The sequence below is a fragment of the Nelumbo nucifera genome, chromosome 1, assembly GCF_055504915.1.
Source record: "Nelumbo nucifera cultivar China Antique chromosome 1, China Antique-T2T, whole genome shotgun sequence".
NCBI lineage: Eukaryota > Viridiplantae > Streptophyta > Magnoliopsida > Proteales > Nelumbonaceae > Nelumbo > Nelumbo nucifera.
The window spans coordinates 99,345,237-99,370,558 of record NC_142649.1 but is presented as its reverse complement, the minus strand read 5'-3'; the positions used below and the strand labels follow the sequence as shown (position 1 = coordinate 99,370,558).

The window sequence follows — 25,322 nt, the reverse complement described above, 5'->3', positions numbered from 1 at the left end:
CATGATGCAATAAGGAAATAGGGGTAGAGTATTATTAATAGCCCTCCAAGGAGAAGTTAATTTTTCTATGCACATAACTCCAGCATCCCAACCATTCTCTGAGAGCCCATGAGTGCTCACCACAAATTTATGCCTATGATTTTCGAAATCCCACAAAGCCGTCAAAACATTATGCCACTGTATTGTGGTAAGTATGCATGAGCTAACAAATATAGGAAGGAATGATGGATTATGACATAGATCTACTCTTGACTTTCCTATGATAGACATCCAGTGTATCCTCCCACTATTCCTCAATCACTACAAGTTTGACCTTGTCTTTGGTAATAAAATCAAATCATGGGAAGGCCCTTGGTTGAGGACTCTCCATTGAAAGATCACTTCCACCCTATCTTAATCGTTCCTTCTCTTAAAAATAAAATTATTTCTGAACTTTTTATCCCCTTGTCTCCTTTGGCTTTAGATTGAACTTTGGACTAGTGAAGAAAACATTTTCAACTCTAAAATTGCTCTTTTTTTTTTGCCTTTTGCATCTGTTAGATGGTGTTGCTCTAGATCCCCTTAGATTTAATGGTCATTTGTGAGACACCAGTCCTATTTGAGGAGATAAAGGGCCACTAGGTCTCTTATTTTTTTTTTTTTTTTTTTTTGCAAAACATCACGAGGGTTGATACTTCCATTTAAAACTACGCAACAAAAGCCACTACATTTGTGGGATAGGTGCAGGCCAGAACTCTCAACATGTCACAAGAATGGACCTGGGGAGGGGAATGACCCTAACAAACATTTTAAAATAGAAACCACCAGAAAACCTACTTGAGGAGTTAGGAACCCAAATTTGTTTATCCCCAACAAATCTATCAATGACTACAAGTATGACCTTGTCTTTGGTAATAAAATCAAATCTTGGGAAGCCCTAGGTTGAGGAGTCCCCATTGAAAGATCACTTCCACTCCATCTTCGTTGTTTCTTCTCTTATATGCAAATCTATTTCTGAGCTTGTTATCCCCTTGTCTCCTTTGGGTTTAGCTGAAACATTGGGCTAAAGAAGAAAACCTTATGAACTATGAAATTGCTCTTGTTTCTAGCCATTTGCATATGTTAGATGGGGTTACTCTTGTTCCTCTTTGATTGGATGGTCTTTTGTGGGACACCAGTCCTACAAAGTGGTATAAGGGCCAACTAGATCTTTTGTTTGTTGCAAAATGTCACGGGTGTTGATACTTCCATTGAAAACATCCCAACAAAAAGTACTAACTTTTGGGTGAATAGGTGGACACCAAAACTCTCAGTATGTCACAACTCACAAGGATAGACTCTGTGTGGGGAGTGACCCTAACCAACATATTAAAAGAGGAACTACAAGAAAACCTATCTTAATAGTTAGGAACCCATATTCGTTTATCCCCAACTGAGCTATCAAGAACCACCCCATCCAACAAATTTTCAAAAACCTAGAAGTGTGAATAAATTCAAGCTTTCTCGCATTTCTCCTAAAATCCAACTTTCAACCCAAAGTTGATCTCTTTTTAAGATTAGTGATGGCATAGAGAAAAGGAAACACACATTTCAACAAGGATTCTCCAAGCTAGCGATCTTCCAAGAATTTAACCTTGTTGCCAGGCAAGATATCATTGATGATGCGATTAAGAAATGGGGAAAGAGTGCTATGAATTGCCTTTGACGAAGAAGGGTAGCTCTACACAAAATTCCAGCATCCCAACCACTCTGAGAGCTCATGAATCACAACTTTATGTTAAAGATTTTCGCTATCCCACAAATCTGCCCATTCTCTATGCCATCGGGTTGTGGTAAGTATGCATAGGCTCACAAATAAAAGTTGGGACGATGGTCTATCACATAGAACTACTGTTGACTCTACTTTGAGACATTCATGGTATCCTCCCATTCTTCCTTAATTACAACAAGTATAGCCTTGTCTTTGGTAATACAATCGAATTTTGGGAAGACCATAGGGTTGAGGAGTCTCCATTGAAAGGTAGTTTCCACTCTATGTTCATCGTTCCTCTCTTAAAGGAAAAACTATTTTTGAGCTTGCTATCCCCTTGTCTCCTCCTTCGGGCTTTAGTTGAACCTTTGGCCAAAGAAGAATGTAGAGTTTGTTGATAGACTATTAGTGTGTCTGTGGTCCCAGCCCCAAACTATATTTTACGGTTTATTTCTTTATGTTACAGTTATGGTAGTTGGGCCATTTGGCCTTTTTTATTTTCTTTTGTTTTAAGTAGGGGTATTAGAGTAACTCTACTTCTTTAAAGTCACAGATATAAATAAGATTTAGTGGGGCGGCCAGAACAATCCAACCGCACCCTTTCTCTTCTTTCTTCTCTTCTCTCTTCTCTTCGAACCTAGGTTGACTTCTTTTCTTCTTCTCTCTAAATTACATCAGAAAACACATTCTTTTTCTGATTTTTTTATTCAAGTAAGAAAATCATAGGAACAATCCAACCGCACCCTTTCTCTTCTTTCTTCTCTTCTCTCTTCTCTTCGAACCTAGGTTAACTTCTTTTCTTCTTCTCTCTAAATTACATCAGAAAACACATTCTTTTTCTGATTTTTTTATTCAAGTAAGAAAATCATAGGAACTTTGAAATTTCTCTTGTTTCTATCATTTTGCATGTGTTGGATGGGGTTTCTCTTGATCCAAGATTGGAAGGTTGCTTTTCTCCTAGTCCCTCCCAGATGTCCTTTGTTGTAAAGGAAGTTTGATGTGTTTGCATCCCCCTGAAAATTAGTGTCTTCTGCTGGGAAGTCTTCCGTCAGAGCATTAATACTAGTGATTTAGGACAAAAGAAGAGACCCAACTGGTATTAATCTCTTGATTCATGTCTAATGTGCAAAAAAAAAGAATGGGGAGACGGCTTACCACTTCCTAATCTCCTATCCATTTGTCTATTGTATTTCGGAATATTTCCTTGCTCTATTTAGATGCAAGTGGTCTCTCCCTACTAGTTTGGACAATTTGTTTGATGGTCCATGATCAAGTTGTCAAAGAAGGAGGAAGATTAACATGGACAATTGCACTGGTTACTATGATTTGGACTATATGGGAAGAAAGGAGTGCATGATTGTTTAAAGAAACAGAAAGAAATGAAGAGGATTTAATGGAAAACATTATAGTGAGGGAGGCACATTGATTGAAAACAATATATTTGTTCTTGGATTTCATAATGAATGATACTCTTAGAAATTAGGCAGCAATTGCAGCCTCATCAACAAAAAAAAAGCAAAATGCAAGGAGGGAGTGGAAATCAATGACAAAGTGATGGATGGATGGAACTAGATTTTTACGGTAGGGGGAGTGGTAAGATATGAGAATGGACTCATTCGTGGAATGTTTTCAGGTCCAATCGGTGGAGTTCAAGTAGTTACCGGAGTATGAAACATAAAGGAGATGGGAGTTGAATAATTGGTTATTAAAGGGGCACCCATGTTACAATCAGAGATGGTTAACAAAAGGAAGTAAAGCAGCTTTGTTGAGTTATAGAAATGATATCAAACACTTTAAGCCTTTAAATGGTTTTCAAAGGATATGTAGTTCAATGGGTACAAGGGTTTGATAAAAGTTTGGCCTTAGGCCAAATGCAATTTGCATAGGAGACAGAAACCAGTGTCATACTCTCATTTTCTTTTAAGCTGTAATGACAACCTCTTCTCATGTTTCAGTAGTTCACTAATAAATTATGTTTATTTATCGAAAAAAAAAAGTTTGTATTTGTTAGTTGTTACTGATCAAAAGAGAAAAAAATAATAATATTTTTTTAATTTTAAGCAACAAAGGAAGATTAGAACTGTAAAAGCATTGAGCAGATATCATCTACGTTACATACATCCTTACAGAGCTACTTATGCAATGCCAGGAATTCACAAAATTCGTACTAATATGGTACAACTGATAACAATTTATGTAAACAGGTGTATTTAAAAAGCATAACATTATTTTAATATTCAAAATGAACTAAACATAGCCCAATTCTTTTTAGGGTAGAAACATTGTCGAATGTACTCTACAGCCATGCACCCAAAGGTTGGGCCCAAGCAAGTAGGACATTTGAATTAATACCTAATGCTGATACATACCTGGGCAATTATGATCACGATAGCAGTCATTCAAACATCTACTAATCAAGAAAAATGCCATGCATCGAAAATATGGTCATATCCATAGTGAGTGGTTTGCAACCATGAGACATTACAACCTGCACAGTTGAAAACAGAACATGTAATTTAACTGGAATGCATAATTATCAAAAAAAATCACTGCAATTCATGCATTATGCACACACAAAGATTTGCATAATCCAAAATAATAGATTACCACCTTCTTGACTGATGTATAAAACCTATCCACCAGCTCTGGAACTCCAACCATGCCATCCAGAGGCGGCTTGTTTGGAGAGGGGGGCAATAATCACCTTAGGATCATAAAAATGCAGCAGGTCTTTGTGTTCTGATATGTACTGCTAGTTTCAATGAATTGAGAAAGATGTAATGAAGCTGACCTCAAGTGAAAAGCAGCCACTCCAACCTGTAATGAAGTTGGTGTTGTAACAACCATATAATCATTGAAAAACACAAAAGTGATGTCTGTGCGACAATGCTTTCTTTTTTTAAAAGAAAAATTATTAAAGAAAAAAGATTACAGAAGGTGATAAGACATCACCTATAGCAAGAAGCAACCACAGGAAACCCAAACAGGCCTAAGAAAACTAACCTCTCAAGCAGAATAAAACCCAAACAGACTCCTGAAAAGAAAACAGGCCTAAGAAAACAATCTGTGAATTCCTCATCCCAGACCTTGCTCCCTTTCTAATGCTCTTTGATCTTTAATTTCTCTTCCTCCTTTTTTCTTTCAAATTCTTCAAAGGCCCTCCTGGCAAATTCCTCGCTGCCCCAAAAAAATAAACCCAAGCTTTTCCCAACTGTGACCTCCCTTACCAACTAATTCTTTGATAACCATCTTATCTGTAGCTTTATCAGCACATTCATTCTCCTGTAACAGCTGCATTGCACCAGGTTCTGAATCGGCATCAGAAACCTTATTGACATGTTCCTTCAACAAAAGGGGGGACAGTGATTGATCTTGCACTATTCCCCCCTATTATCAGTACCAGATATCCCATTAACCTTCACACTTTTCCTTCTGTCACATGGACTATATTGTGAGTTCTCAAATTACGCGATTTCTTGTTAATTCTCCCACCATTGTGATCTTCCTTCTCTTTCATTCTGCTCCTTTGACCCAAATTTACACCTAGCCTTCCAATCTCAACTTCCTTCTCTTTCCTTCTCTTTCATTCTGTCCACCGAAAGAATCTTCAACGGCTAAATCTTCCCTTCCTCCAACCTTACCTCCATCATTGCCTTCAGTATCTGACTCAACATCTATATTAGTAATCTCTTTCCTAGTTATTGCCTCCCCTCTTTCCAAGTTCTCCAATTCAACGGGAGGTGTCTCTTCCGCACATGAAGAAACTGGACATTCCAAGTCATACCTATCCTCTGGAGACGTCAAACTCAAGATCTCAAGCTCATAGGGAACATGATTCTCATCGGAGCCCCACCTAACCTCAGAATAGCATCTAGCATTACCAGACGTTGACGAGATAGAACAGTCGATGAGATTCTCTCCTGGACCACAGACAAAACTTTTCTTACCGCATTTGTCAAACCTGGCAATCACCCAAACCCACCTCTCCTCTCTTTTTCTAATCCCAGACGAGCTAATTCTTCTCATCCTTCTCTTTCGTTTCAGATTATATTTTTTGGGCCTTAGATGTTTCCTCCTGTTTTCTTTTCTGTTTCTCGACTGAACTTCCTCCCTACAAATTTGCAAATCATTCTTCGCTTCCTTAACACCAGTTGAACATTCCAGGCCAGTTTTCTTAATTGAAATACTCAAAGACTGATTTACCTCACCAAACTTGTCGTCACGACACTTCTCCAACCTCCGTCTCTGAATCACCTGGGACCTTGCCTTGAGGTGAAAAGGGGGAGTTAAATCCCCTCTGCCATTGTGATCCTATCGAAGACATTTCTTTTCGAGAGAAGTGCCTATAATCTTGTCCACAAGGCAGCTCTGGTTCACCCTCAAAAGAAGGACCTGGTTCGAATCCACTCTGGTTTCAAATGCCTTGTGGAGCCAGAGGGTTAGCTGGCATGGCAATGCCCTTAATGATCTCCACATAAGACTTTTTGCCTACACTTTGGCCTCCACTTTCCAAAAAAATTGGGCTACCATCATTCTTATCCAGATACTTACTGACTGACCCGGGTGGTGTCTCTTCATCTTCGTTCGTCATCTATACATTATTCAAGACCATCTGGCTCGAACTCTTTTTTCCACGTGTAACCCAACCTTCAAGGATGTCGACATCTTCTTCCTTAGAACCTTTCATCCAAGGAGTTGTTTCACCTTCCAGCAGAACCCAAACCTTAAGCCAGCAACCATTAATGAGCATCTCTACGCATCTAGGAACTTCTTCGAGCTTCAGACCATTGACCCTAACCACCAAGGACTTGAATCAATTTTACCAGAGTTTCCTCATTCCAGTAATTGAAGGGAAAAGCCCTACCAGCTGGAGCTTGAGAGGACTTTCTGAGATGCTATTATGGTTACAAGACGGAAACCAGTTCTCTATCCTTACTCTTCTGACTGGAGTTTCCACCGATTCAGCATCTGGGATCACTACTTCTTCACCAGCTCCATAATACACAGCCTTTGAGTCATCAAAAGGTCTAGCTAGAGCAGTACCATTTAAATTAAATCTCTTTGCAAACGCCCCTGCAACATTCTCCTAATCTTGGACTCTCTTGTCTACAGTCAAAATCAAGTTCTTCTCCCACTCTCCATCCGCTACTTCTAAGAGCAGTCCTCAGCTCCTAGAGTCACTGCAATCTATGGCTTGAGGTCCTTTGATACTTTGTCCTTCATCCTTCGAATTATCTTTCAAGTTATCTCTGTAACTCTGCTTGTCACTGATTTCTGAACCACCACTTAGATTTGAACTTTGTTTTCTATCTACACTTAGTAGATACTCCTGCAGAGCCTCTGAGAATCCAAAGAAACTAGTATGCAGGGACTTCCACAACAGGTTATCAGTATAACATGGAGTTCAACCTTGATAAAAATTATGGGTGGCAGTACTATATTCACCATGTACACCAATTGTTCTTTTGTATCAATCCTAGAAAAGAGAAATCTAGGAAATCACAGTGAAGTTCACCAACTTTTAAAGCATTTGATTTCAGAAGATATATTGCAAATAAGTTATAATGAAAAAGGAACTTACAGTAATTTTAAAATTAAAAAAAAAAAAAATCTTAGCATATCATGAAAACAATAGTCACATTTATCTTTTTAATTTTCTGGGTGGGCAAGCAGATTAGGGGTTAGTAGGTCAGTAGATAAAAACAAATATCAAACCCAGTTTTGGGATATTAAGAATGAAATTTTTTACCAGACAAGCCAGATAACATGTAACCTTGAAAATAAAAAAAATAAAAAATAAAAATCCCACCATAAGATAAATTGCAGTGTAAAATTTAAAAACTCGGTAATGTTTTATACATCTTAAACTTTTACTTGTGGGTAAGGTGGATTGGGCAGTGGACCCCACTGCCAACCGATTGAAAGAAATTTTCCTTGAAACTTCTTGCGAATAAATTATTTGATACGGATGCAGTTGACAACAAATGTGAGATAGCGCACCCTAACTCGTATGAATTGAGAAAAGAATGTAGCAAGCCATTTCATGGGGACTAGATCCCAAGAAGTTTCAGCTTGATTTGGCAAAGATCTGTTTTATTTCACTAAATAATTATTATAAGCACAGGTTCAAAACAAGCTTGACCACTACTAAGGCCCATTTACCATAAAAGCTTGTAGGCCCATTAACACATAACTTGGGCCAACTTCAATTTAAAACAAGGGACTACACTTTATGTATGAGCCCACATTCATAATTTTCTTAAGCCCATTTAATTATACTCTTTAAGCCTTATGTAAAAGCTTCTTGGGCCTATTAAATAATGGGCCACACTTAAGTCATACGGGCCAATAATAATAAAAGAAAGCTTAACAATATACGTGTAGACCCTTTTTCTTTTACAATTTCTAGCCCATTGAAGGGGATTTTATTTTTCACTTTAAGTCCTAATTAAGTCTAATTCACAAAAATCTAGCCCAATCAATTAAAAATGGCTTGAGCACTACAACCTCAAGCTATTATTTTGAGCTCACAGTGCTCAAGGGGGCATTGTTAAGTCCTTAAGTTTGCTAGATTAGGAGTAGGTTATTAAGATACTCCCAAACATATCTTAAAATAATAATAATAATAATAAAGAAGAAAAAGGGCTTTCTTATAAACCTAGTTAATCTTATTGATGGGCTGAAACATTTTAGTAAAGAAAGGGGCATGCAGTCTAGTTTGGTGAGCAACAGGCCCCAAGTTAATAGGTCTTGTTTGTAATGCAATAAGCATTTAATGGGCTTATAATAGAACCCATTTAAGGGAACAACAGGCCCTAAAAGAATAAATCTGTATTAACTAATTTTTTGTGACATGTCTCAATTATTTATAAGGGGATGCCACTTGTCTTATTCTAACAAGAGGGCTATTTTCCCTCCTTTAACAACTTGAAGTGGGGGGACACATGTCACGTTAGGGGAGAGAGTTACTTTCCCTTCTCTAACCACTTTAAGGGGGGGGGGGGGGGACACATGTCACCCTAGGAAGAATGATTTATTTTCCCTCCTTTAACCACTTTAAGTGGGGGGACACATGTCACCCTAAGGGAGAGAATTACTTTCCCTCCTCCAACCACTTTAAGTGGAGGGGGACACATGTCACCCTAGGAAGAAGGATTTATTTTCTACAAGGAAGAATGATCTATAATAACCCCTCTCCTACAAGGGGAAGGGGCTAATGCCTTTTTGTTGGTTAATTCTATTTAGTTGATAGAATTTACAACAACAAGAGACAAACCAAAGGAGAAAGAAGAGAAGATTGTGGTGTGGAAGAAAAAGGAAGAATAGGAGAAAGAAGAAGGTAGGGATTGCAGTATTCCTCCTTCACCTCTTCATTATGATACTCCTATAACTTCCTCTATTATACTTATGTCTTTCCTTATACTCCTTTTACACACTTTCCTTCTTTGTTATTATTTCATTTTTTTTTATTCTTGTCTCATTACGATCATATGTGAGGGAGGCAACCATCTACAGCCTTGTTCATGAAACTTGGCTGGTTATGATTCCTCACAAGTTATTAACCTGTGTGTAAGGGGGAAAAACATTTACAACCTTGTTCATGAAACTTGGTTGATTATGATTTCTCACACTATGATAAATGCGCATAATCTCAATTTAAAGGCCATTTGCAGCCTTATTAATGAAATACGATTATTTATGATACCTATTTACTTGTTATATATAAATGTTTGTTTATTTATTTGCTGGTGTTTTTCTCAAACAAAGAGGGAATATATACCAGATTTTTCAAAGGAAAATTCTATAAAGAAATGATACTTAGTTTAGTCTATTCATTCGTACTTCTAAATCAGAATCAAAAGGTTTTCTCTGCCCCTGGTAGAGACGTAATTAAGGAAATATCTACGTGATATCCTGAATGGGTTTACCCAAATAACAAAAAAAAAACTCAGTTATTAGTCTAATTGGGTGAATTATGTTATGTGAGAAATTATACTAAAAAAATTTCCACTAAAAGAAGTATTTGGGTCTTTGTAATGGCTGCAGTGAGTAGCATTATCTGGACTGAAAGAAAAAGCAGGCTTTTCCAAAGAGCAGTGGAATTTCACTAAGTACATAGCAATGGTTAGTTTAAAAGAGTTTATAATTCAGTCTCTTGCCCGGGTGTTTTATGGTTTAAATGATGCATGATGAAGTGTGAGAATTCAAGGCTTCTTATGATATGACTTGAATGGCATTCTTCCCAAAAAACATTGTTCACCTTGTACTGATCGAAACAGTCCCAAAGAGAAGCCTTTAACAACTCCAATAGGCCGATTTGAACACTCAAATAATAGTCTTGACAACCAAGAATGAAACCTTGCTTTGATACCATGTCATACAACCAGTTCGTACACGAGAAGAGAACATAGTTCTGGGGTATAAAATTGAACCCATCAACTCCACCCTAAGAGCCAACAATTATATATATGAAATATTAGATATTTGAAAATAAATATTTACATAAAATCCCTTGCAGGAAATAAACAAGAAGGAAAATACAATACAACAGGGAGTACAGAGTTTGATACATCATTGAGACTCTAAACATGGGAAACATTCAACTTTTGGGAATAGGTCTTCGTGATACTATCCCACACTTCCTTTTTTTTTGAGAGAAAGTAAGTTATAAATTCATTGATAAAACCAAAACAAGAATGACAAACTGTTGTACAAAGGGGAATACACAGTTGATGCCCATACATTCCTACACCCCCACAACCTGCTTTACAAAAAGATTATCAAATATGAAAATGGAATTGAAATTTCTTTCCCTACAAATTTTGTTCATAGCCATCTAGGAAAACAATTTCCCCAAGATTTTTTGAAAAACCGAGTCTACCAAGCTGCTATTGTTTTTAAATCCTTGAGTTTATCTCCTGCCATACACACCAAAAAACTATTGCAAGAATAATGTTCTATGCTACCTTCCCCCTCTTGGTTTGACCATCCATCTTTCTAGCTTTGTATGAAGTCCACCATTGATTTTGTGTTATAGGTTTGCACCACGAAAAATTTCCAAATCCTTGACCATATCTCATGGGCAAAATGATTGTGTAACATCAAGTGGTTAACTTATTTGATATGCTTGTCACATAACACACAATTATTGGACTCTAGAGGCATGTCCCTCCTAGTCAAGTTATCCCTAGTTAGAATTTTGTTACGGTAAGTGGTCCACACAAAGAAGGCTACCTTTGAAGAAACATTTTTACACTAAATGATGTTTGGTGAAATAGTCTACTCCTCTGATCTGGAAATGTAATTATAGAAAGATTTGACTGTAAAAGTTCCAAATTTCTCCCATTTCACTTCTATCATTGCTCCTTATCTCCACCTAAGTGCTACAAAATTTATGAAGCATTTCCACCATTGCCTCCACTTCCCGATCATTTAGGTTTCTTCTGAATTGAGGAGTCTAGACTACATTCCCATTCTACACCTATAAGTGGTCTACCACCCAAGCTTCTTTGTCTATTGCCAACTCATACAAGGTAGGGAAAGACTCTTTCAGAGGTCTGCCTTCGGACAAATAGTCTCTCCAGAATTTTACTCGATGGTCATCACCAATCTTAAAATATATTCCCTTTAAGAAAGGGTCAAAATCTTTCCTTATGCCCCTCCAAACAGATCACCCATAAGGCTGAGTAGGCACCCCTAACTCCCATCCCGTGTGACTCTATCCATACTTAGCAATTACCATCCTTCTCCACAAGCCTCCTTGGCTCTCACCAAACCTCCAAAACCACTTTCCCAGCAAAGTTGTGTTAATATCCTTCACTCTCCGTACATCCGATCCGCCTTGAACTTTAGGTTTTTGCATACCTTTTTCCGATTAACCAAATTATATTTCTTCTCACCCTTCCAAATTCCCTTTAAAAAATCTCTCATTTTCTTTTTGATTACATTTTCCACTCCAATTAGAATGGGTATAACAATATTTGTAGTATCCATCCACAGGTAGTGCTGACTAATATGTAGTTGCATGGAATTTACCAACTAGCCTACTACTGTGTAATTCTCCTACATCTACCTTGAAGGAAGGTTAGATCCATCATATGGATGGCCAAACCATGGTAGATGGTTTTGGCGAAATTTCAAAAATTTTCTTGCAACCTTCCGGGAATCGTATTCCCAGTTTTAGAAAAACTGCATTTTTCAAGCATCGTTCTTGCACCGAAACCGGACCAATTCTGAAACCAAAAGGAAGGGAGAAATATACCTGATATGGATTCCACAAATGTAGCTCCCAAAGTGGTATTTCACGCCCAAACTGAATCCCAAAACCAGCCTCTACTGAAGATGGCGCAGCTTGAGATGAAGCCGGTTCAACAACGCAATTTTTAGCAAAACTGTAATCCAACAGATTGGATCGTACAAGGGAGGTGAGCATGAAATAATTATGATATTTTCTTGCAAAAATCAGAAGTTGAAATTGGTCAAGATCAGTCACAAAGATGGAGAACAAAATAGGGTTTCTAGGGCGGAAAGAGCAGAGAGAAAGAGCTGATAGTAGAGTGTTTCACTGAAGCAATTCGATCTCTCCTTTTATAAGCCTTAAGTAGCACCACTCCTAATTGAATTAGGAGGTTACTAATCCAAATCTTTATTTGGATTTGGACTCTTTAAGTGGACAAGACTTATCCTTTTATCCTCTTATCCTCTTAAGTTGTCATGTGACCACTTGATTAATCCAATTAATCATGGGCTTTAGGCCCATTAAGCAAGTGGCTTACATCCCTAGGTAGTTGTTGGCCCATTTAGGTTCACTTTGTATGGCGTGGGACCCCAACAATGACCTTAGTTAAGCCCAAATGGGTTTGTCCCAATCTTTGTGAAAAGGCCTGGCCGAATTCACTGTCAAGTACAATGAACCCCTGAGTCCATCACTATGGGCTCTTAATGGGCTCAAAATTTACATTAAATGATCCTTGAGTCCAGCCATCCTATGAAGGCCCAAGGGTAATGGACTTAAGTAAGATATAGCCCATCAGGTATACAACCCTTAATGGTCTCTTACACTTGACACTACCCGACAGGGAAGGATCTCACCCTAGGCTGCAAGGTGCAGTGTTGCACTCTCTGTTTGAATGGGTCTCGGGAATTAAAACATTTTGCAAACATTTTTCCTTAAAACATAATATATATTATCATATAAATATATTTTGCAAAACAAATCTCAAACACGGTTGAAATCGACAGCTGGCAGATTTGATTTCCATAAAAAAGAGTGCAGTCTCGATCATTCACTTTGTCCGACAAAGGGGTTGATCCTATCACTATGATCATCCACTTGAGTGAATTCTCAAACAGCTCCAACATACCCAGGTTTTGACTCTCAAAGGATCTCACTACTTGGCATATCAAAGACACCCCATTCCAACACCCATTGCAGTACCATAATCGAGTCTAGGGATTATGTGTAACTTTCCAATTTTTCCCACAAGTGTTCAGGGCATGACCGAAAATTGGTCCAGGTTCAGTGTTTCAAACAAACACACACCACATGTGCTTCAGGTCCAACCCTAGCAGTTCAGACAGGCTGCCCCAACCTTCTTGGCAGCACATCAGTGTTAGGCTTGGTAGGATAAACTTCCCAAAGTCTTTTCAACGGCTGAGAACATTCTAAACTAACACGAGTCTCATAACTGTTCAGTTTAAGGGTAATTGCACAGAAACACATCAATTATAACATGAAACAATTATGTACTTTTACTCATTTACAATAGATGGATATATACATCAATCTGATTAGAGCTAAGGGCATACACTATCTAACATACCTCTCATAGGTAGTATCATCCACTACAGGTTACTTCTTGCTCCTGGTGATGTAACCCAATTTCCCTCTACTACATACAAGTATTTTTATAGACGAAGACCACGCAAAATAATTAGTTCCATCCAATTCTACAGTGGTCACTGCCCCTAATAAAGTCTCCACAAACCCTCCATGTCCAAACTCGAAATCTTTAGTATATTTGATTTCTCCTTCAATTTGCTCCATTAAGTAAATGAATGCAAACGGAAATTAAAGGATGGGAGAAGAAGAGAAAGTGCAACCGCTCTAATAGAGTTTCCAAAACATTGTCCAACATAAATCGGCCTTAAAGGAAATCAAAAATCTTCCCTTTGATCTCCAAGTGCCAACTTTAAACTATATCTAGAACTCGTATCAAAGTTTCTCCAAGTTAACAGAAAGAATTATCAATAGACCCCTTTAGACAAAAAAAAATATCTATATAGTGTTTATAAAACAAGTGTTTTTAACTAAAAATATCTATATAGTGTCATGAAATTTACCCCTTTAGACAGAAATTAACAAAAAAAATTTACTCATTTGGACATAAATTTACCCCATTAGACATATATTATTGACTATATATAATCAGTTCAGGATAGAAAGAAGCACTCCTAAGCTAATTATTAATCGGGACCCAAGCCACAGAATGAGAACTGGCATAACTGGTTTGGTTGGTTTAGTTATGTTGGATACTTGGCTATACCCGACCAGTTGATAGCTCTAATGGTTTTGAAGAACCTACTTGAGTTTTGAAAAAGCTGCAATTGTAGGTTGTATTGATTATTTGAAAGGCCTGGAAGAGAATATTGTTCTTGTGAAATGAGGATTGTATCTGTTGGTACAAATTTAAAGGATTAGTTCACCATGCAAGGCAATACAGTAACTTTCCTTTGCAAATCAAGAGGAAGAATTCGTTTGAGAGGGTAAATTATGGATATTCCATTTATACCACATATTTATTTAATGCTTGCATTCCAAGGAATTTATGGAAAACATCAGAATAATCATGCTTTATGTATGGGATATTGTAATTTGTAAGAGCATATTCATCCTTCTAACTATTGCATCTGGTTCAGCCATTTAATTTTGTAATCTATTACTATATAAAAGAAAACAAATGACCACTTTCATGAGAGGCTTCGATACATACGAAAAAGAAAAGAAATGCAGAAAGTGGGTTTCTTCTTTTTCTATCTGATATGAATACCATGTGCAATAAGCATGCCTTTCCCACTTGTAGTAATGAAGATAAACATAAGTAGAAAGGAAGTAATGGCTTGGGGGCAATTGTCAGTCTCTAGGTAGTAGAATTGTCACATTGCCTGGTGTAATGTTAAAATCTCAGGCTGATTAGTGTGATGTGATTTTGAATCTTAGAATGGTCACTTTGTGGAGAAAATGCCAAAGGTAGGCTTGAATCTTAGAATGTGCTAACCGTGGATTGTTAGTACCAACATTGAGTAATGTCCCTTTCTAAAAAAAAGAAAAAGGTCTTCAGGACTACTACTCAAACTTCATAAGTAGAATTCTGGACTGCTCAAGTGTAACGGTAAAATCTCAGGCTGATTAGTGTGAGATGTGATTTTGAATCTTAGAATGGTCACTTTGTGGAAAAAATGCCCAAGGTAGGTTTGAATCTTAGAATGTGCTAACCATGGACTGTTAGTACCAACATTGAGTAATGGCCCTTTTTATAAGGAATGAGAGATCTTCTGGACTACTCAAACTTCAACTTGACTCAAAAAAAAAAAAAGACTTGAATTAACATTAGAATTATGTTTTTCTTTTTAATAAGTTTTACTTTATTTTACTCAGTGAAAGATTGGTTTTTTAGTTTCATCGGGTTTGATCGGTTATTGGTGCATCCGGTTTAAGGGAATGCTGAATGTGCTATGCTTCTGTGCTTTGTCAGCACTCTTACAACATATCCTGCTTTTTATTTTAATTGATTTGCATTTTTGTTACAAAAAAAAAAAAGGTTTTTAGACTGCACTCCACCTCAGAAATCCTAGCTCCACCATATAGTTGGAGGTAGGTGTCAGGTCGGAATTGATGCCAATTCATGGACTGGTATGAGTGTTATAGGTGGAGCTGTTTATAATTTTGAATTGTTGTAGGTAGGCCTGCAGTTCAAATCAGATTTCTGAGGTAGAGTGCAGTCTAAAAATCAATATTTTACCACTCCCATGATGTTGAGAGTCATATCCAGAAGTGGTGCTTTCTTTTGAATATCCTCCTTGCCTCCCCTTCATCACCATAGTCGCATCCTTCTTGTTTTTAGTCCTCTAGTTTCCATTATACTGGTTGAGACGCTTGAGCTATCTTTTCAAGGCCTTGCCTCTAGCGTTGTCAGCACACAGGTATGTACCTGCATTTAGAGTAGTTTGTCATTCACTCCGTTATGACATGGAACATTTGTTCCAACAATTCGAATAAAAAGAAAAAGTTTGTAAATTCTAAATTAGTCGCCATTTTTTAAGGGAAATTGAGGGAAAATGAACCTCATAATAATTATATACATTTCTGATGTGTCATGGTGTAACCCGTTTGACCCAGACTATTTAACTATTGGCCATCAACCCAGGGCAAAAATGGTTCAGCCTTTGGTTGGTTTCTAAAACACATTGTTTATCAGTAAATGCATAAATAACAATAAATGCACAAATTAGTATAATTAATGTTAATTTCTGATATTCATATTAAATAAGAACAATTAAATTTATCATTAAATTTAAAGGTAACTAAATTGATCAAACCCACAATTATTGTTCATAAATAATTTATCAATTAATTAATTATCAATAAATCCCATATTAATCAGTTTCTAGAATTCTGTAACCAAACACTCTAATGTTAATCATTCTTGCCTAGAATGAGTAAGAATTAAGAGAATGAGGCCAAGAGCAGTGAACCAAACATGGCCTTGGTTGACACCTCCCATGCGTACGACTCCTTCAGGCCCACAATATCAATCTTATTATCAACATCAGATCAATGCCTGTATTCCCATTGAAGTCATGGTTAGTCATTTTTATAATATATACTACTACAAATGTGTAGAGTTTTGATGGTAAAAGAGACGCTTAGTTTGAAATTCAAATTTAAGAATTCAGATTTTAGATGAGAAAGATGTGAGTTTTGTAATAGATGGGCGAATAAGAAGGTCAATACGGGTTTTATTTTACCCAAATAAGCCATGCATTAAGGGACACTTGAATACCCAACCCGGAATTTTTTATCTTCTTGACCCGATTGTGATCCACATAGAGCATCATGTCATGGTCAATGAAAGACCCCAATTGCTCTCTCAAATCTTCCCTTAAATGCTAGAAACTTAACAAAACTTGTTTTCCAACTAAAAAAACTATGAAAAAACAAAGGGGAAAATTTTGTGAATACAAAATAGAAATACAACATCCAAAATGGCAAAAACTTTTAGTTAACATAATGTTTAGATTGATGCGACAAAAGGAATTGATTTGTTAAACTTGACTGAAAATGAAAACTTCCTTGATTACAAGTTTTGATCCTTTCAAAGATCCTTGAAGGTTTGAGAAATCAACCAAGTCAATGTTGGGTTGCGAAATTTAGAAAACGTCGTCCCAGCTGGATCTATTTGCTATCATAGAATGGGAATAAAACCTTATCGAATTGAACTGGAATGAACATATCAGAAATGAAATATTGGATAGAATGAGAAGAGAGAGAGTTTTGCATAATGAGGAAAAAGAGATCGAGATTCGATGGGAGAGGAAAGGATTAAAGGCCATGAGCATCAAAGTTGTATACATTGTGCACCACTGAACACTAACGTCGGAATGCTATTTGAAACCCTAAAAAATGCAGAAAACGATAAGGAAAGTGAATGCTCGGATTTACTACAATGAAGAAGCAAAACAAAAAGCAAAAGTTGGATTTGAGACGTTAAATATACCTGGTTCGAGATAAAGAACACGAATGCTCGGTAGTTCGGCGATTGTTCTTCCTCGTTCGAGAGAAAGAAGATGAATGAGTGGATTTAAATGAGGGGTATATTGTGTCTTTTAAAAAGTATGTAGGGGTATTTTTATCTTTGTATAAGTGCATTAAGTGTCGGTCTGCGATCTTAATATTTCATATCTAAAAAACCATTTCAGATCATTATTCCAAACACAATCCAAACGCGTTCGATGTCTGAAAAGCAAGTTCTTTAGACATTAGACGTCTGAAAAGTGTTATCAATCGCCACCTTAGCCCAATAAGACTCGTCTCAGTTCCTAAGTCAAATATAATGATCCCTTAGACTTATTTGTATCATAATTAAGCATTGATGAGAAGGAATACTCATCTACAAATACTTATTTGTATCTATTGATGTTTGCATAGGTGAAATGGAATATTTAGCTTCATATGAAACCATAGATAACTATGTAAATCAATTTATGATGTAATTTCGTATAGAGTTCAAATTTTGAAAATTAAAATGAACAAACTCCCAACTAGCTTTGGTATCTTAGCATCATTAATTTACATAATAATTGTAAAGTTAAATATATGATGTAAATTTTTCTAATTCCAAAGGTTCTAAAATAATCCATTACCCCCTCCCCTCCAAAAAAAATTAATAAGAGAGAGATAGAGAGAAGGATATTAAGATAGACAAAATAATAATTCAAAGAAACTCCAAATACACAATTGAATCATGGAGTTTGTGATGGAAGTTCATACGCATCTCCTACAACTTGCTCATATGTTTTCAATTTATCTTGTTTTTCTTGGCATGATTCTCCCTTTTAGGCTTGGCTATCACCAAAACATAACATATAGACCCCATGGTTGCTCTTGTAGTGGCAAGGTCCTAGAAAGCATAATAATAAATATATTAATAATCTATTGAGGCCTAGATTTTAAAAATTTGATGTTTCTTCAATGGTCTTGACAAATTCTTCCTAAATCTATTTCAAAAAAGCAGCAAGGTTTGGGTAGCACATTTATTAGTAATTGGCATTCACATAAAAATAGTAAACTTATTAAAATTTTTATGAATTTTGCGGGGAAAGTGGTTTCTCATGTTGGTCAGCGTTAGTTGTAATTAAATTCTTTGTGTAGATGTTAGCATTTAACGATTTCTGTACAATCAATAAATTTAAAATGTATTTGTTAGTTCCATTTTGAAGTGCACATTTACTATGAATTTTAATATATTAACCTGACCCAATTGTGCATTTGCACTTACAAACTTTTTATGTAAATCCCCTGGAGCTAATGAAGCCTAAAAGAATGTAAGTGATGTTAGAAATTTATTATTTAATCAATTTAAATATTAAATAAGTATTAAAATCAAGAAAAAATAATCAATTAATTACTTGTAACCAACTTGTATGTAGGCTCATTTGATGAAAATTGGCATTTAATAATTTTATTTGGTACATATAAAGCCAAGTGATTCAGATTGAGCATGTGTGATACATTAGGATTAAAAGCCACTCTAGTAGTAACATCATATGAACCATATTTATTACATCACAAAAATACAAAAAAGTTACTATCAAATTATTTAAAATAAAGAAAAATTATCCTTAAAGATGTTTTTTTATTCTTTTATCTTTTCTAACAACCTCTTTTTCCTTGGCACCTTCATGTGATTCCTCACAGGAAATACAATAAACCAAGTAAATAATATGAATGAGATTAAAATTCAATTAAAAACTATATAAATAATAAAAGAAGTATCACACTACATCATGTTTAATGTTTCTCATGTTTCTCTTCTCTTTTCCGTTAACCACTTTTTCCTTAGCACTTTGATGTGATTCCTACCAAGGAATAAAACAAACCAAGTAAATAATATGAATTAGCAAAAAATTCCATTAATAATATATATAAAAAATATCATACAATGTCATCTTGATGAGATTGTCCTTTTTTTTCTTTCGTTTTTCCAAACAATTTTTTTTCTTATCTATTTCCATTTCATTTACACTAGAAGATTCAAAATCCAAGACCCTACTCTTTAATATATCTTCCACTCCTACACGTGCATTATTAAATGCATCTAATAATTATGAGAATGCCCTTTTATCTTCTGCAGCACATATTGATATTTCTCTAGATACTAATAGTCTCATTAGGTTTGTAAGCATTATAGAAAATTCAGCATTATGATCAACTTTACACGACAATCAAAAGTAGTTCCATCATTCGCATCCCTTGTCCATTGTTTTAAAATATACTATAATGGAACCTGTTTTAATAATCTTTTTATAAAACATGAAGTGCATACAAACACAAAAATCACACAAACTCAAACTTCTTGCAACTGCATACAACCACTATGTTTGATGGGTTGGATGTAACATTATGTTCACAAGGTCTATTGGAATATTTCACTTTGTGTAGAAAGTTGTTCCAACATCGACTTTATTTACAATATCACAATCAAGGGCCATTGAATATTCCTTTTCAAATTCCTTAAATATTGTGGGAGTGTATATACATGAAATTCACTTCAATATCTTTATTGGAATAGACACATTGGGTGTACTTTGGTTCATCTTTACTTCAATTTCCATTTCTTTTCAATGGCGAACTGCTATAGCTCTCTCGAAATGTTTTAAAAAATTTAGCTAAATTAAGAGATGTTTTTAAATACCCTATCAACAAACTACTCATGCTTTCATTCCTTTGTGTGCTTTTCTCCTTTACTTGAAATAACCCTTGAAACTCATCTCATGCCATGCAGTAAGATAAGAAACTCATCTTCATTTTCACAGTCATATATGCAACTACTGAAATCTCTATCAAATGATGGAGAAGCAACAAGTATATTACTCAAATGTGTGGCTACATTTTGATATATGTGACATATACATAAACAATGACATGTTTTTAGAAAGACTTGCTTTATTGCATTTGCCATTGCTGGATCTTGGTCTGTAAGAATTGTTTTCAGTTGTTTTCCAGACATTGCCCTTAGAAAAGATTGGAACACCCACTTAAAAGATTTACTATGATCATACATCAATGCGGTTCCAAAAAACATGGTTTTCTTATGATGGTTAATTCCCACAAAAGGAGCAAATGGTTGTTTATCTTCATTTGTTTGAAAAGTGGTATCAAAACAAACGACATTTCCAAAACAACCATAATCAACCAACATCTTTGCATCAACCCAAAAGATATTTGTAATTTGGTAATCTTCATCAAGCTGCATAGAGTTAAAAGGATGATATATTCTCTTCATGCAATGTATCGAATCGAAATACCTTAGTATAGCTCATGCACCCCCATTTTCCATGTCCTTCGTTTTAGCATACAAATAGTTGTTATAATCAACATTAGTGAAACCAAGATTTTAAATTCCACTAGCTTTTTTACCTTCTAATGTTGACTTTGGACACATACCAAAACCACTAGCAAGATTGGCATGAGCAACTTGAACTACTGTTATTTTCCTTTGTGACCTGAGCATGTATGATTTTTTTGGAGTAACAAGTTGATGATTATGACCTTCAAATTCAATCAAATAATATTTTCCGTTTTCTTGCATCACAAGATTAAACATTGCTTTATAACCTGTTCTTGTTATGTCATGGTGAAATTTTCTATCAATTCACCCATTATCATTACTACTAAAGCCTTCATGGGAACAACAAAATGTTTTAGTCTTCCAAATACTAGATTTTAGCTTGTAGCCTTGTGATATACGCACACTAAAACCTTCATTTCTAACAAACCCATTATTAAAATGGTAAACATCTTCCAAATTTTCAAATATCATGCCAACATTTGGGACCATAAATTTTTTGTCTACATTTGTCTCATTGCTTGGTTGTGAGAAATTTGCATTTGAGGGGCTAGTACAGATTCCTTTCATATCAAAATCAAGCCTACTTGCAGCACTACATACAGCTTCCAAACCCTCATCAAGTTGATTATTCTCTATAATGTTTTTAAAATCAAACTAGACAGGGAACCGTTCTAGGGTCCGGTTCTCAAGTCAAATGGTTTGACCATTTGGTCTGAATGGACAGCCCGCTTTGACAAAACATATAAAACCAAAAAAAAATGGCAAAAACAAATCCCGGGTCAAATGGCTCGACGGTTTGTCTGCCTGGGTCAATGGTTCGCTGACTAAATCAACAGTTTTTGGCCAAATAGCGGTTCTAGGGTAAATAGAACCGGCCAGGCGAACAGTTCCTAGTTTTTTCAGTCCGACTGTATGCTCCAATTCAGTTTTGAAAACATTGATTCTTTATACCTTCATAAAGTTGAGTGTTCTTCTCATTACACTCTTCATTATTTATCCACAAGGAAATTGTTCCATTTTCTAGAAAAAAATAACACAAATCAACTAATATACCAATATATTCCAATCTTTTTTTTTAATTGCAACATGTGGTTATATTACTCTGTTTCTATTATTATTTTCTATTAAAACCAAGCATAACCTAATGCAAAAAAGTACTAAAAAGCAAGGAAGAACCTTTTTCATAAGAAAAAGATTTTCTTAGGAGGTTAGGCTTCATTTATATGGTATGAAATCTCATAATTTAAGCATGTGGAGGCTTGGCAAATAAAGGCCATTAATTAATTTTTAGGTACATGTTAAAGACTAAAAAACAAAGATGAAAGAAAATTATATATTAGATAATGGTTATGGAAATGAGTGAAGCAATTCTACATAATCCTTTAGCTTCACGGTAGTGGTTGATAATAAATTGGACCTCCGATTTAAAACAACGAATTATGAAATGGTGGGGCAAAATATGAGCCTTTTATTTTACAGTAAATCAGCTTCCTTATTTCCAATAAAACATATGGTAAAACTAAATAGAACAAAAAAAAATTAAAAGAAGTTATCTTCACTTTTAGAATTTCCTTCAAACAGAGTTGTAGAGAGTTGTGTAGCAAATTATCAAAATGGAGATGGATATTATCGGTCAGTCTATTAGAATAGTACCACAGATGGTACTATTCAATTAAAATTTTCAAGTTTCTGCACATAATACATTTTAATGGATATTATTGGTTTGTCTATTAAAACAATACCATGGACTTATCACTACATTCAAATATTTAAATTTCCTGCACATAGTACATCTTAAGTAAAAGTAGATAGCAAAATGTTTAAGTAGTGCAATGGCCTTGCCTAAAGTGAAATTGGTATCAGGTTTTTCTAGAATCTTACAAAACTCAAATTAAAAACATCAAATGTATTGAGAGATCATCAATAGGTGTATCGAGTCTTAGTCTATCCTGCAAGAGTTTCAATAGGGGTGATCATGGGCCGAGCCCGGGCTTTGCTCTAATGATAAGTGCCTTAACCTAGGCCTTGGCCCAACCTGGCCCGCACCCTGGGCCTAGTTTGAAAGCCCATGCCCATGGCCAGGCCGTGCTTATGTTTCTTGCTACGTAACTTTAAAATTTTGAACATGTGTGACTCGGTCACATGTGAAAAAAGGGGTAAAAGCGTAATTGACTATTTATCATAACCTCCTTCGGTGAAAAGTCGGTAACCCCCTCTCTCTCTTCTTCTTTTCTTCTTACAGCATCAACACAGTTCAAGGCATTCGCTTTGAACAAGTGTAGATTGTCGTATTTCCGATGGGAGGAAGTTGTTACTCCGGCGTGATCTCGTGTTTCTTTTGTTCTTCTGTTGAGAAGGTCGAGAGATGGAGTCTACCGGAAATGTGAAGAAAGGTGCTGGAGGACGGAAGGAGGTAGGCCAAATAACAAGCCAGTCTCTACACTCTCAATCTGTGAACGCTGGCCTGCAGTTCCTTGTTGGAAGGATTGATAGGTACTTGAAAAAGGGTTGATATTCACAGCGTGATGGAACTAGTGCCCCTGTTTATTTGGTCGTTGTCCATGAACATATCTACTCTCTGTATCTGTGTCTTATTCTTTTTTATTCCATTTTGCTTTCTTTTGTCACTGCTATTTCCTTGCCAAAATTTTAACTTTTGATTCCATTTGGACGTTGTCATGAATATCATGCATTTTTTCTTCCTTCCTTGGGGACAAGAAGAAAACAGAATGAGAAGAGAAATTGGAAAGCTTCTGGCAGTGAGGACAATCCGGCAACGCAGAACGAGACAACAAGAAAAACAAAATTGCACATGGAGGAGTTTTTCTCCATGTGGCCATTGTTCACAATCCGGCAACGCAGAACGAGACAACAAGAAAAACGATCATCCTAAGGCAAGTTCTTCTGGCGGTGAGGAACAATGAAGAACTGGGAAAGCTTCTTGCCGGTGTGACAATTGCACATGGTCTTCTCCCCATCATCAAGAGAAAACCACTTTGACGATTATTGCTGGAGAAAATAACTCTGAGAATGAGAACTGAGAGAAAATCACTGAGGATTATTGCTTGTGAAGCTCTAACGACTATTGCTAGTGGCTGGTGGTATTTAGAAAATATTGACAACTGTGCTGGAGAAAACCACTCTAGTTATCATTGTCGGAGAAAACAACTCTAAGAAAAGAAGAAACAAAACAACTCTGAGAAAGAAAAAACAAAAAGAAGAAATAGGTAATACCAAATGCTTTACTCTTTTTTAGAATCTGGAAAATTCTTAGAATTCATTCTTTTTAGGATGAATTCTAATAATGAAAAATGGGAGAATTGAAGCACAAACGGGCCTTATTTACTAAAAAAAAAAAGCTTACTATTGACATTCCACAACATTGAACAATTTACTTAGTTAAAAACACTCTCCAAAACAATATATTTGTTAGTGGGAAGAGTTTGTTAGTGGAAAGAGTCTTTCAAGATTAAACACTATCCAAAACAATATATATATTGCGTTAAAATAAAACATATAATGACCCCCCGTCACTACTAGACCTGTTCATGGGCTGGGCCGGGCTTTTTCTCTTCATCAACAGAATATTTTCAGGCTCGAGCCCGAGCCCGGCCCGACCAACGGGCCTATAACATGGGCCCAAGCCCAGCCCTCATAAAAAGCCCGAAGCCCAACCTAACAACTTGTATAAACTATAGAGTAACAGAGGCTGAAATGCATGACTTGTACAAAGTTGAGAAGTGCAAGACTCACCGCCGGAGAGAGGGACAATTGAGTTCACTAGTGGCGTGGCTAGTGCCGGTGCCTGAGTTCGCCGGTTCCTGAGAATGTGCGACAGTGCAAGTGAGAATGAGAACTGTGAAAGAGACAAGAGAGAGAGAAAGAGGATTGGTGGTGTGCGCGCATGCGAGAGAGAAGGAGAGAGAGAGAGGGCTCACCGCCGAAGAGAGAGAGACGACCGGTGCCTAAGCTCGCCTCTGAGACTAAGAACGGTGGCTGCCTGCCTGGGTTTGTGCTGGCTCTTGAGAGTGAGAGTGAGGAGAGAAGACAGAAGATGAAAAAAGAGAATGGTAAAAGGTTAGTCATCTAGGAATTTAGGGTTTAGAAGAAATTACAAAATGTCAATTGGAGGCCCGAGGTCAAGCCCGTAGGCTAAAATCCATGTGCAAGCCCGTCCGGGGGGTCAAACTAGCCGGTCGGGCTACCTAGCCCATGAATAGGTCTAGTCACTACTAACCCCGTTAGTCTATTAGAAATGTGGGCTTACGTGTCATGTGGAGAGCATTCTCCAACAGCATAGAGGACTGCTAGGATCTTCTGTAGGCAAATGTTGTAAGCTAAAGCCATGTTTAGGAGGACTGTTGGGATCCCCATTCTTCAAGGGGTCAGGGATGGGATTAGGACTTCTAGCCCTACTGGTGTTTGGGGCGGGGCATTTAAGTTTAGGGTTGGTAATGGGGTAG

The 25,322-nt window shown here is 36.4% G+C and overlaps 1 protein-coding gene and 1 pseudogene across 8 annotated transcripts in view; both read right to left on the bottom strand.

Moving 5' to 3' along the window:
- Positions 1–3,930: 3,930 nt before the first annotated feature.
- LOC109114253 (DNA mismatch repair protein MSH4-like) overlaps positions 3,931–25,322 on the bottom strand; it is a 103,732-nt gene continuing 82,340 nt past the window's right edge. For 6 of the 8 annotated variants that reach the window (XR_016077480.1, XR_016077481.1, XR_016077482.1 and 3 more), the window contains 2 exons: positions 4,340–4,546; positions 3,931–4,217 (listed from right to left, as the gene is read on the bottom strand). The gene's annotated coding sequence lies outside the window, so the exon portion shown is untranslated. The remainder of the gene's footprint in view (positions 4,218–4,339; positions 4,547–25,322) is intronic. The other 2 variants (XR_016077476.1, XM_088889999.1) reach the window with 2 other exon arrangements.
- On the bottom strand, positions 4,144–25,206 carry LOC148803603 (protein FAR1-RELATED SEQUENCE 5-like; annotated as a pseudogene).